The sequence below is a fragment of the Hordeum vulgare genome, chromosome 2H, assembly GCF_904849725.1.
Source record: "Hordeum vulgare subsp. vulgare chromosome 2H, MorexV3_pseudomolecules_assembly, whole genome shotgun sequence".
Taxonomy (NCBI): Eukaryota; Viridiplantae; Streptophyta; class Magnoliopsida; order Poales; family Poaceae; genus Hordeum; species Hordeum vulgare.
This window is the reverse complement of record NC_058519.1, coordinates 381,819,371-381,833,437: the sequence shown is the minus strand read 5'-3', so window position 1 is coordinate 381,833,437 and position 14,067 is coordinate 381,819,371. Positions and strand designations below refer to the sequence as shown.

The following is a 14,067-nucleotide window of genomic DNA, read 5'->3' as shown; positions in this document are numbered from 1 at the left end:
CGACATGTCCAACATAGGCTACTTTAAGAGTCTTGCTCCTTAGGAGGACCACAGTGTCAATATTAAAGAATGTGGGAAAACCCATGATTGCAAGTTGACGAACCGAAAGTAAATTGTAGGCAAGTGACTCAACAAGCATGACCTTCTCAATAGATAAATCTTGAGAGACGACCACCTTACCAAATCCCAATACCTTTGACGAGGATGCATCGGCGAATTGGACATGGGTGGGCATAGATGGAGAAGGATGCACATCCACCACTAAGTCCTTGCTTCCGGTCATATGATTTGTTGCTCCACTATCGAGCAACCATGACACCCCACCGGAAGCAAACTCCTGCAATAGATCAAGGCTTGGTTTTAGGTACCCATTTTTTAATGGGTCCTTTCATGTTAGAGACAAGGGTCTTAGGAACCCAGATAGCCCATTCAATATCTTCATCGTAGGAACCAACAAATCTGGCATAAACATGCCCATCACTAGCACAACATAACACATAAGAGGAATTGAGTTTGCCGGCTGTGTTAGTAGGAGCGGTTTTGCCCTTCTTGGGGTTCCCATAGTCCACCTTCTTCCTGTTCACCTTCTGAGTCCCCTCACCCTCTTTGACAAAGATGTCCATGAGGGTGAGAGATCGTTTGTCCTTGTTCTTCCTTTTACCTTTTGACTTGGAGGTAAGTCCAAGTCCTTCCTTTCCTACAACACCCTTTTGAGTGCTCAAGAGATCGTTCAGACTCTTCTCACCTTGTCTGCATGCCACAAGGCCCTTCTCAAGTTTCTCCTTTAACTTGGCATTTTCCTCCACAAGATGAACATGCTCACAACAGGGGTTAGTTGCACAAGTATTATCAATTAACACAAAGGGAGGACAAGTAGAGATCTCCTTGGTAAGCTTTGCTTGGAGTTGATCTTGAGACTCTTTCAGAGAGAAATGAACACCTTTCAAGGCTTTGTGGGCCTTGTCAAGTATGTCAAACTCTTCTTCGAGTCTGTCACGGCCAACCTCAAGAGCATACTTTTCAGATTTAAGCATGCGAGTAAGAACAACATCATGATCTAGTTTCTTTTGCATTTTAGCGCAGTCATCGTTATATGACTCCTCAAGAGCCAAACAAAGAGTGCGCTCTTCTTCTAGAGCACTAGATAATTCGGCAATTTCATCGGCATAGTCACGGCTATGTCCCTGAAGCTCGGAGATGGTCTCCTCATGAGACTCAATGAGGTCAGTGGCCTCACCCAGTTGTTCCAAGAGAGCAACAAAGTGCTTCTTGGGTTCTCCCTTAATAGTGCATAGAAACTTATCAAGATCATGCTCATTAAGTTCTGCAACATCACTATCTTCTACACAATTTAACAATGAAGGAGCAGAAGAAATGTTGGTCTTAATGATTGGGGTTACCTGATTGGTACCTTTTGCCATGAGGCACTTGGTGATGTGGTTCTCGTTGGGGGCGTTGAAGAGAGACACCTTCTGGGAAGAGGTAGTAGCAATAGCAACAGTTGCCGTTGCCACTGTATCATCATCATCATCACCATCATCATCAGAAGGATACTCCTCCATGGCGACCATCCCTTTTGGGTGAGGTTTCTTCACAAAGTTGTTCTTGATTGGAAATGATTTGGTTTTGTCTTTGCGAATGAGCTTGCCTCCGTTGTCTTCCCTCTTCTCGTAGAGACATTCTGCCACAAAGTGACTCACGTTGCCACAGTTATAACATGTCCTTACTCGTTGTTTGGGTTTGAATCCACTCGAGTTGTTCTTGTTGAAGGTGGGTCTTGAGTTCCTTTTATTTCCCCAGAATTGCCTTGATGCAAGAGCCATGTGCTCATGATAGGCATACTTTGTGTCTTCTGGGCAGCTCTCCTCTTCCTCATCTTCTTGTTCTTCCTCAAGCATTGCTCTTGCTTTCAACGCAAGGTTGGGTGAAGTGGTTTTTGATCGGACATGAGCAAGTGCATTGTCGGCTGTTTCGTTCATGATTGACATTGCAATGAACTCATCCAACACTTCACTGGAAGACAAGGAGTGGAAGTCTGGCCGCTGACGAATGACAGATGACATGGCTTGATTGAAAGGCATGATGGCTTTGAGAAACTTGCGCTTGACCCATGTATCATCCACATCCTTACTCCCATGATCCTTTAGTGCCACAGCAATAGCAGTCACCCTCCGATAGAGATCACGAGGGTCCTCGTCTTCCTTCATCACAAACTCATCGGCCTTATCAAGTATCACTTCATAGTTGGATCGTTGAATACTTGAGCTTCCCTTGTACAACACCATAATATGCTCCCAACAATCCTTGGCCAATGTGAAGGGACGTAAGTGGGGAAGGTCTTCAGGTGGCACAGCAGACTGGAGAATAAACAACGCAGAGTGATTATATTGATTGTCTGCATCTTCTCTTGGAGTGAGGTTGCTTGGGTCATGGGGATAATATCCTTGCTCGATAATTCTCCACAAATTTGTTGAGCTGTGATTCAAATGAGACTTAATAGAAAATACCCAGTTAGCAAAGTCACCTTTCACAAGTTTAGGAGGAGGACCAACAGGATTAAGACGAGGTGCGAGAACGGGTCCTCCATAGGCCATGGGGGGTGGAACTGAGGCAGATGTTCCAGTCCCATCCTTTTCGTGAGGTGAAGCCGGTTGCATACCTTTAGCCGCTTCCTTAGAGGAGTTGGCCTCCGAATCGGAAATGGTGGGTTTAACCACTAAAGCCGGTTCGGGTGAACTTTTAAGACCCTCAATTAATTCTTTAAGCATGGTTTTGACTTCGCTCGTCAAGGACGTCTTGAGGGCTGCCATAGCCGTATTCAAGTCGTCCCTTGTGACTGAAGTCAAGTCCATGTCCTCGGGTTGCCCATGTTAACTTCCTCTCCGCCTTCCATACTCTTCGGGTGGTTAAACCCTTAATAAAGAGACGTGGCTCTGATACCAATTGAAAGGATCGATATGGTTGGCTAGAGGGGGGGATGAATAGACAACGACCACTTTTTAATTAATCTTAGCAAGTTAAGGTAAACACTATGCGGGTTCACAAATAATATGACAATGAGGTGAACCCGATAGAATCTAACAACGAGAGCTATTAAGACAACTAAGATATAGTCACAAGCAAAAGCAAATACAAAGTAAAGGATAGAGATAACCACAAGTGGAACCGATGGAGACGAGGATGTGTTACCGAAGTTCCTTCCCTTTGACAGGAAGTACGTCTCCGTTGGAGCGGTGTGGAGGCACAATGCTCCCCAAAAAGCCACTAAGGCCACCGTATTCTCCTCACGCCCTCGCACGATGCAAGGTACCGTGATTCCACTATAGGTGCCCTTGAAGGCGGCGACCGAACCTTTACAAACAAGGTTGGGGCAACTCCACACAAAGCTTGGAGGCTCCCAACTAAACCACGAAGCTTCACCACAATGGAATATGGCTTCAAGGTGACCTCAACCGTCTAGGATGCTCAAACACCCAAGAGTAACAAGATCCGCAAGGGATTGGTGGGGGAATCAACTTTTCTCTTGGTGGAAGTGTGGATCTAGGCCTTCTCACCCAATCCCTAAAGAATCAACAAGTTTGATTGGCTAGGGAGAGAGATCGGGCACTTTTGAGCTTGTGGAGCAAAAATGGAGCTTAGAGAGGTAAGAGATAGGGTTCCTCAGCTAGAAGAACCCTTTATATAGTGGGGGGAAAATTCAGACCGTTTTCCCACTCTCTGCCCGAGATCCAGCGGTACTACCGCTGAGCAGGAACGGTACTACCGCTGCCTGGCGGTACTACCGCTGGATGCAGCGGTACTACCGCTGGGCCTCCAGCGGTACTACTGCTGACACCAGCGGTACTACCGCTGGCCCCTTGGTAGTGCACAAGCACTACTACCACCGGGAAAGTCTTCACAAAAGGGTCCATCGATGAACTACCGCTAGGTAGGTGGAACAAAGCACGTGGAGTGGTACTACCGCTGACCAGGGGCGGTACTACCGCCAGCTAGCGGTACTACCGCTGGCTGCAGCGGTACTACCACTAGCAGTCCAGCGGTACTACCGCTGGAACCAGCGGTACTACTGCTGGGGACCATTTTGCGGAGATACTCAAAACGAATAGGCGAGGGCCGCTCCAAAAGATAAGGAAAGGGAGAATGTGAAGTGTACGTGTAAAGATAGATTGCACCCAAACCTTTCCACTACGGATCCCCTCTTAATAGTACGACTTTCCTAAGACTCAAATAAATAGAATCGTAGAGAGCGCCGTGCTTCCGTTCCAGGAGAGAGGAGACGTGTCGTCTTGTGCCGTTGACGTGTGTTATCTGAAACCTTGACACACACGGTTAGTCCTGTACGGTGCTGTCATCAATCACCAAAATTACTTAGGCATAAACTATGCCCCAACAATTTGGATCTTTCCCCACCACATGGTGCTTGCTAACTAATAGACTGAGGTTGGAATAAGAAGTTGACCCGGCATGAAAAGTAAGTAACATGAAAGTAAATAGTTTGCCCCTCCGCAGAGGGAAGCAGGGATTTGTAGAGGTGCCACATCTCATTGTTTTAAATCAGAGATGAATATGTAATTTTGGATGGTGTGCCTTTCATGTCAACGTCACAACAGAGTTTTCAATATCTTCAACGCTAATCACATTATTGGCGGTTCCCAAACAAAACTAAAATTTTACTCCCCCTCCACCATTCAAACACATTCCATGGCTAGTCGTATCCACGGGTACCATCCAAACAATCAACATTCTTGGGGGAGTTCTTGTTTATTTATTTTTGTATTATTCAGGACTGGGCATCCCTTTTACCAACCTCTCTCGTGCAATGACAAGTGAATAAACACTCATCTTGAGAATAACTCGCTTAACATGGAAGATGATGACCGCCCCGTTGCTCCATGAGCGGTACAAGCACACAAAAATGGATGTTTACTTGAATGTTTAGAGGTGGCACATGAAAATTTACTTGGAATGGTAGTGAAATACCATGAAAGGACATGGACGCCGCCTAGAGGGGGGGTGAATAGGCGCTTTAAAATAATTACGGTTTAGGCTTGAACAAATGCGGAATAAAACTAACATTTAATTTTTCAAGCACAAAATCTAAAACAACTAGGCTCACCTATGTGCACCAACACCATATGTTACGCAAGATAAACAACTAAGTGATAACAAGATATATAACAATAAATAATATGTCTATCACAAAGTAAGGTGCATAAGTAAAGAGCTCGGGTAAGAGATAACCAAGGCATGTGGAGACGATGATGTATCCCAAAGTTCACACCCTTGCGGATGCTATTCTCCGTTTGGAGCAGTGTGGAGGCACAATGCTCCTTAAGATGCCCTAAGGCCACCGTAATATCCTCATGCCCTTGCACAATGCAAGATGTCGTGATTGCACTAAGGGACCCTTGAGGGTGGTCACCGAACCCGTACAAACAAGGTTGGGGCAATCTCCACAACTTAATTGGAGGCTCCTGATACGTCTCCAACGTATCTATAATTTTTGATGGTTTCATGCTATTATCTTGTCAAACTTTGGATGTTTTGCATGCCTTTTATATATTTTTTGGGACTAACTTATTGACTCAGTGCCAAGTGCCAGTTCCTGTTTTTTCCATGTTTTTGACCCCTTTCAGAGGAGATTTTGAAACGGAGTCCAAACGGAAGAAAATGCCCGAAAAGATTTTTTTCGTAACGGAAGAAGATCAGGAAGCTTGGGAGCCAAGGCAGGGGAGCCTCAGGGCCCCCACAAGCCCCCACCTCGCGGCCAGGGGGGTAGGCCGCAACCCATAGGCTTGTGGCCCCCCTGGGCGCCCTCTTCCCTAGGGGTTGCGCCTATATATTCCCTAAAAATCCCCAAAAAATCAGGAGATCATCTAAATCACTTTTCCGCCGCCGCAAGCTTCTGTCTCCGCAAGATCCCATCTGGGGCACGTTCTAGTGCCCTGCTGGAGGGGGGATTCAGACACGGAGGGCTTCTTCATCAACACCATGACCTCTCCGATGATGCGTGAGTAGTTCACCATAGACCTATGGGTCTATTGTTAGTATCTAGATGGCTTCTTCTCTCTCTTGGATCTTCAATACAAAGTTCTCCATGATCTTCATGGAGATCTATCCGATGTAATCTTCTTTTGCGGTGTGTTTGTCGAGATCCGATGAATTATGGATTTATGATCAGATTATCTATGAATCTTATTTGAGTTTCTTCTGATCTCTCTTATGCATGATTTCATATCCTTGTAATTCTCTTCGAGTTGTGGGTTCTGTTTGGCAAACTAAATCTATGATTCTTGCAATGGGAGAAGTGCTTGGTTTTGGGTTGATATCATGCGGTGACCTCACCCAGTGACAGAAGGGGTAGCGAGGCACGCATCGTGTTGTTGCCATCAATGGTAAAAAGATGGGGTTTCCATCATTGGTTTGAGATTATCCCTCTACATCATGTCATCTTGCTTAAGGCGTTACTCTGTTCGTCATGAACTCAATACAATGTATATGCATGCTGGATAGCGGTCGATGTGTGGAGTAATAGTAGTAGATGCAGAAAGTATCGGTCTACTTGTCTCGGACGTGATGCCTATATGTATGATCATTGCCTTAGATATCGTCATGACTTTGCGCGGTTCTATCAATTGCTCGACAGTAATTTGTTTACCCACCGTGATATTTGCTATTTTGAGAGAAGCCTCTAGTGAAAACTATGGCCCCCGGGTCTACTCCACACCATATTTTCAGCCTTACACTTTTTACTTTGTTGCACTTTCCGCCTTCGGATCTCCCTTTGCAAACAGTCTTGAAGGGACTGACAACCCCTTTGAAGCGTTTGGTGCAAGCTCTTTTGTGTTTGCGCGGGTACTCTGGACTTGACGAGACCCTCCTTCTGGATCGCTACCTTGGTTCTCAAACTGAGGGAAATACTTACTGCTCCTGGGCTGCATCACCCTTTCCTCTTCAAGGGAAAAACCAATGCAAGCCCACTCTTCGTCAACGTGTCAATTTTTGGCGCTGTTGTTTGAGAAGAAGCAGAAGGATTTCTGGCACCGTTGCCGGGGAGGAGGATCAAGTCAAGAACTCATCCAAGTAGGTGTCGCAAACTCATCTCTTGCATTTACTTTGTTTGCTAGTTGCCTCTCGTTTTCCTCTCCTCCACTTCACAAATTTGCCTTTTTCGTTTGCCTTTTTCGTTCGCCCTTTTCCTTCGCTTGCTTTCTGTTCGCTTGTGTTGCCATGTGCCTTCAATATGCTTCCATCTTCGCTTGCTGAAAATCTAGTGATATGGATCCTCATCCACTTGCTAATCTCTTTAAGAGATCCAATTATGTTGATCCAATTGCTAGTGAGTTGAGTGCACTTGACTATCTTTATGGAGTTCTGCTTGAGATGCGTGAATCTGAAAATTGTGAGGAAGAAATTTATGAAGTGATTCACGAGGGCTCCTTGGATGAAAAGCATGATTGCAATGGTTTCACTATAAATTCTATTAGTGACAATCATGCTAAAAATATGCAAAACCCTAAGCTTGGGGATGCTAGTTTTGCTATGTCCACTACTTGTTGCAATGATCATGAGTGGGGCGATGATTTTTCTTATGATCTTGAAAATTTGTTTAAGCCTCATGATGAATATGATATTTACAATATTATTGAAAGTGGGTTTGGAGAAGTCATGACTTTAGTTGATGATAATCCCACTATTTTTGAAGAGCGTCAACTTTGCATGCATGTGGATCATGAAAAGAATATCGTATGTGATAGTTACATTGTTGAATTCGAATATGATCCCACATTAAATTATTATGAGAGAGGAAAATATGGTGGTAGAAACTTTCATATCACTAAATCACCTCTTGTTATGTTGAGATTGCTATTGTCTCTTTCTTCTTCCTTGCATATGGTAACTATTGGTTGTCTTGACAATCTGTTTTCCTATAAAATGCCTATGCATAGGAAATATGTTAGACTTAGATGTTATTTTCACATGCTTTATGATGCTCTCGTTGTGTTTCAATTCTTGTATTTTGTGTGAGCATCATTGAATTATCAATGCCTAGCTAAGGGCGTTAAACAATAGCGCTTGTTGGGAGGCAACCCAATGAATTTACCTTTTTCTTTCTGTTTTCTTGCGTCCACACCATCACAATTCTATTGTGATTGTGTTTTTTGTGTTTCTTTTTGTGTTTGAGCCAAGCAAAACCTTTATGCCTAGTCTTGGTGATGGTTGTTTGATCCTGCTGGAAAAAGACAGAAACTTTTCGCCCACGAGATGATTTCACATTTTTATTCAGAAAGAGCTTTTGAGTTGATTCTTTTTGCTGCTGGTTGATATGCCTTTTGCCCAGGCAGTCGTAATTGTTCAGAATTTTTGAGGCACCATAAGTATACGAAGTATACAGATTGTTACAGACTCGTCTTTTTCTGACAGATTCTGTTTTTGTTGAGTTGGTTGCTTGTTTTGATGAAACTATGGTTAGTATCGGGGGGGTACTAGCCATGGAGAAGTGAGAATACAGTATCCCAACACCAATATAGATAGAATTCAAGTTTTCTACAGTACCAAAAGAGGTGGTAGTTTGGTTTCTTGTGCTAATGTTATCACGAGTTTTTGTTTAAGTTTTGTGTTGTGAAGTTTTCAAGTTTTGGGTGATGTTCTCATGGACAAAGAGATAAGGAGTGGAAAGAGCTCAAGCTTGGGGATGCCCAAGGCATCCCAAGCGAAATTCAAGGACACCAAAAAGCCTAATCTTGGGGATGCCCCGGGAAGGCATCCCCTCTTTCGTCTTCAATCCATCGGTAACATTACTTGGAGCTATATTTTTATTCACCACATGATATGTGTTTTGCTTGGAGCGTCTTGTATCGTAGGAGTCTTTTCTTGTTTGTTGTGTCACAATCATCCTTTCTGCACACCTTTTTGAGAGAGAGACACATGCACTCATCGTGATGTTGCTAGAATGCTCATAGTGCTTCACTTATATCTTTTGAGTTAGATACTTTTGCTCTAGCGCTTCACTTATATCTTTTAGAGCACGGCGGTGCGTGATTTGGTAGTTGGCTTATGCTATGAAAGTAGTTCCAAAGGTGATAGGTACCTAAAGAGGATGCAAAGACCTCCATCTTCATGTGCATTGAGTAGAAAGAGTAGTTTTGATTCCTCTCAATTAGTTTTGAGACGTGGATTTGGTAATATTAAGAGCTATGTTAGTAGGGTGTTGTGAATCTAGAAGTACTTGTGTTGAAGTTAGTGATTCCCGTAGCATGCACGTATGGTGAACCGCTATGTTAGGAAGTCGGAGCATAATTTATCTATTGATTGTCATCCTTTGTGTTGAGGTCGGGATCGCGCGATGGTTAACACCTACCAACCCTTACCCTAGGAGTATGCGTTTAGCACTTTGTTTCGATTACTAATAAAAACTTCCGCAATAAGTATGTGAGTTCTTCATGACTAATGTGAGTCCATCGTACAGATGCACTTTCACCTTCCACCTTTGCTAACCTCTCTAGTGCCGCGCAATTCTCACCGGTACACAAACCCACCATATGCCTTCCTCAAAACAGCCACCATACCTACCTACTATGGCATTTTCATAGCCATTCCGAGATATATTGTCATGCAACTCCCACCGTTTCGTCTCATGACTTGTGCCGTCACTCTCATATTGCCATTGAATGATCATAAGATAGCTAGCGAGACGTTTCAACATCATACGCCATGCTAGATCATTGCACATCCGGGTACACTGCCAGAGGCATTTCCTATAGAGTCATCATCATTTTGAGCTTTGAAGCTGTGAGTAAATAAAAGTGTGATGATCATCATTATTAGAGCATTGTCCCATGTGAGGAAATAAAAAAAGAAAGAGGCCAAAGAGCCCCAAAAAAAATAGAGAGGCCTAAGAGCCCAAATGAAAAAAAGAGAGAAAAAGAGAGAAGGGACAATGCTATTATCTTTTTCCACACTTGTGCTACATAATAGCACCATGTTCTTCATGATTGAGAGCTTCTTGCTTTGTCACTACCACATGCTAGTGGGAATCTTCATTATATAACTTGGCTTGTATATTCCAATGATGGGCTTCCTCAAAATTGCCCTAGGTCTTCGTGAGCAAGCAAGTTGGATGCACACCCACTAGTTTTCCTTTTGAGCTTTCACATACTTATAGCTCTAGTGCATCTCTTGTATGGCAATCCCTACTCATTCACATTGATATCTATTAATGGGCATCTCCATAGCCTTTTGATACGCCGCGTCAATGTGACCATCTCCTCCTTTTTGTCTCACAACCACCACCACACTCTATTCCACTTATAGTGCTATATCCACGGCTCGTGCTCATGTATTGCATGATAGTTATAATTTTTTTGAGAAAGTAAGAGTGCGAAAACAATTAATTGGCCAATACCGAGGTTGTGCATGATCTCTACTATTAAAGCAGGATGTGCCGTCGTGATGGTTCAACCAGCGATGGTTCGACCTCTCGATCCCACCTTCGATCCCACCTTTCCCGTGCGGTAAAAAAGAGGAGCAGCAACCCTCGTTGACCCCGGGCGCAAAAAGATCGCAGGAGCAGCCCACGTTCCCACGTTCCCTCGCAACCTTCCGCCGCACGATTCAACAAAGGAAACAACCACGACCCAGTCCCGTCCCCCGTCACACGTCCTTTGTCCCGGTCTTCCCCACCTCTCGCTCCCGATCCCTTCTCTCTCTCGATCTCGCCGCCGCCGCGCCCACAGTCGTGTTCCACGATGAACTGCCCATCCCATCGCCATCAGCACCCGCCTCGATCGCTGTCACGCAGCCCGTGCACGCCGCCCTTGTACGACCTTCTCGCCTCCACCACCGCAAGAGGCGTATCTTCCAAGGCGCCGCAGCAGCAACACCATCAGCTGTTCGGCGAGATCGCCGACCAGGCCGTCTCCAAGGCGCCGCAGCAGCAGCACCAGCAGCTGTTCGGCGAGATCCCCGACCGCACCGGCCACGCCCGCTTCCGCCGCGGCCCCATCCAGTCACCGCCGCCGCCACCTCCTCCAGCTCTGGTCGCTCCTCCTCCTTCCCCACCGCGCCCTCTCGCCATCGAGCCGTCCAGGCCGGCCCCTTTGACCGTCGTGGCGCCGGTTTCGATGGCCGCCCCGGTTTCGCAGCCGTAGAGCCTGACACTGGACTTCACCAAGCCGAACCTGACCATGTTGGGCGCGACGTCCGTGACGTCCACGTCCTTCTTCTCGTCGGTGACCGCCGCCGAGGGGAGCGTGTCCAAGGGCCACAGCCTGGTGTCCGCCGGCAAGCCGCCACTGTCCGGGCACAAGAGGAAGCCCTGCGCCGGCGCGCACTCGGAGGCCAACACCATGGGCAGCCGATGCCACTGCTCCAAGAGAAGTAAGAACCGCGTGAAGACGACGGTGAGAGTAGCTCGTGTCCATCCAGATCCAGTGAAGCGCCGCCGATGTCTGGGCAGTAGACGAGCGTGAGCTTCGGGGGCCATAGTATCACTGGGGAGGAGGGCAGACAAATGAGAGGGAGGCTGCTCGCCGAGAAGAAAGCCAACCAGCTTCTCACCAGGGTACGTAACTGATTTCCCCTTTGCAATATTAGCTGATCATTGCTTTTGTCATCATATTCCTGAAGTAGAATAGTTTTTTGTGTCCATATACTCTTTTTATTTTACTGCTATGGATTGGATTAAATCTGATTTTTGATATATATCTTGATTTAGTCTGCTTCAGGTTCATGGCCGGTGGATTCGTTCTTCGATGGTGACACTATCCATGTCAAGCGGCGGCATGATAAGAGCTCCGGCGAGGTCGTCATGTGCCTGTGCATCTTCAAGCACATGCTGCCGACTCTAGGTGGTGTGGCTCTATTCCTTCCCCGTCCTGTTTTTCTTCACTCTCCCTTGGTTAATTTTCGCCTTAATCTTGATTTTTTTTGTCGGTTCATGTTGTACGTTAGTTCTTTCTCTGCTGGATGTTCGGCCCATTGATGCTGCATGGAAGCATTGGAAGCAAAAAAAATGTCACATACCTTCCTGTAAGTGCATTTCCCCATCTTAATTTGGGTTGCTCTCAATGTCTCGCTTATCTATTCTCCTCCGCCCATCGTTCAGTGCAGGGTTGGTTCATGAGATCAGATAATGTGCTGTCATTTAGTTTACCCAACTGCTACATTGAAGATCGAGGAGTACAAGTGTGTATTAATTTGAACACAAAGTGTTACAATCTTCATTCTGAACTTATTTGTGCAAGTGGATAAATTGGTCGTATATCAGTCTGCACTTTTAGACCAAAATAAGTTCTACATGGGCTTCTTCGAAGGAAAATGAAACCCCACCTGAACTTTTAGCTCCCCGGATGTGTGTGATAACTTGTTGAGTTTTCCAACGTGATCAGTTTTCTTATGAATTCGTGGGATTTTATATTCTAATCAATTCCCGCAGTTCTGAGTTTTAATTCATGTGCAATAGTCACAAACAGATCTGCCTTGGATTCAAAATATTGCAGGCTTGAACATATTTACATTTCAGTCAACTTTTGTTCACCAATGTCAGCCAGTGGGAGAGCCAAGTTTTCCTTCGACTATTCTAAATTTTCCTTGAACTATTCTCAATTTGTAAATTGCAGCTGAATTCTGAGTACATTTATGCCATCTATAGAAATAGATGGCCTGATGTGCCACTGTGCAACATCACGACGACGAACATCACCCAGTGAACACTGAAAAATTCTCGGATCAATATGCATTTGCGACTTGTTGTTCTGTCCTGTTTTAGTAAGGTTGCATCTCTTCTCTTCTATAATCTTTTGGTAATTTTGTAGATTAGGAAGTTTAATTCTTTTCTGATGATAGTTTAACTGTAGTCAAGATATGGAATCTCCATGTCCATTTTTGTATATATTCAAGCAGTGTGATGTAGTTACCATGACACATATCTTCACGAGAGAAGTTTTTGTGAAGCTGTAGCATAGGATAGCTTTTCTTCAGCACAGTTCAGATCATCATTGAATGAAATAAGAACATACCCATTACTTGTGTGAAATCTTCTAGGAGAGGAAAGACGTTTATGCAGACTGAACTTGACATTTTGCGAACTTATGTTGACACAAACTATAGTCCGGGTCTCTGGCTTGGTGCTACCTTTATGGTGTTGTAGGTGCCATTCTTATTGGCCTGCTGGTACATATTCAGTTAATCACGCAGAGTTATAGGAATATAGGCAAGACTGGAATGTGTTCATCTGAAAACCTATAGACGCTTAACAATATATTAGTGATCTTGGATGCTATCACCTACATAGACTTTTTCCCGTAATAGTGTGCTTCCAGTTTTTTGGTTCATGGACGATCACACCTAGCTCTTCGAGTATGTTGGTTCATGAACAGTCAGAAAGGGGGATCTGCCGTCTTCGTGATGGTTCGACCTCGAGCGATCCCCTCCTACCGCTAGCCTTCCCACCGTTCCACCGATTTTTTTTCAATCCCTCCATAAACCAGACGATAAACCAACCGATTATAGTTCAATAAAAAACCTACATCGCACCTGGAACCACCACCCTTCGGTTGTTTCTTATGCCATTTTTGTTGTTGTTATTTTTTTTATCTTGTTACTGATAGTTCTTTTTATGAATAGGTTGGGCCAAAGAAAATATCATCTATGATGTCATAGAAAAGGTTATCTGTCATGTAAGGCTGCTTCTGCCTTTTTTCGTTCTCGAGTAACTCGTTGTTATCCTGATTCCCACACAATCAAGGATACTAAATTTGGAGCAAAGTACTTAATGCACAAAATAATTCAGATATCATTATGTTCAATGTACATACTTTACTTCAGATAGATCATATATTCTTGTAAGTACAAGATGTAGGCACTAGAAAAAGAATGTAATAACATGTAGCCATCTAGAATTATTCAGAGCATTCAAGAATAATATGCCCACTTCCATTATTCAGCTGATTATCTGTTGTGCTTATATAAAGAAAAAATATCCAAGGATTTCAAACAACAGTGGAAAAAGTCGAGGTGATCTAAGACCAGTCAATCCAGTCTTGTTTTGCGTACAGATTTGACTAT

General features: G+C 44.5%; 1 pseudogene; it reads left to right on the top strand.

Annotated features, from left to right (window-relative positions):
• The first annotated feature begins 10,748 nt into the window (after window positions 1-10,748).
• On the top strand, window positions 10,749-11,471 carry LOC123427435 (annotated as a pseudogene).
• Window positions 11,472-14,067: the final 2,596 nt, after the last annotated feature.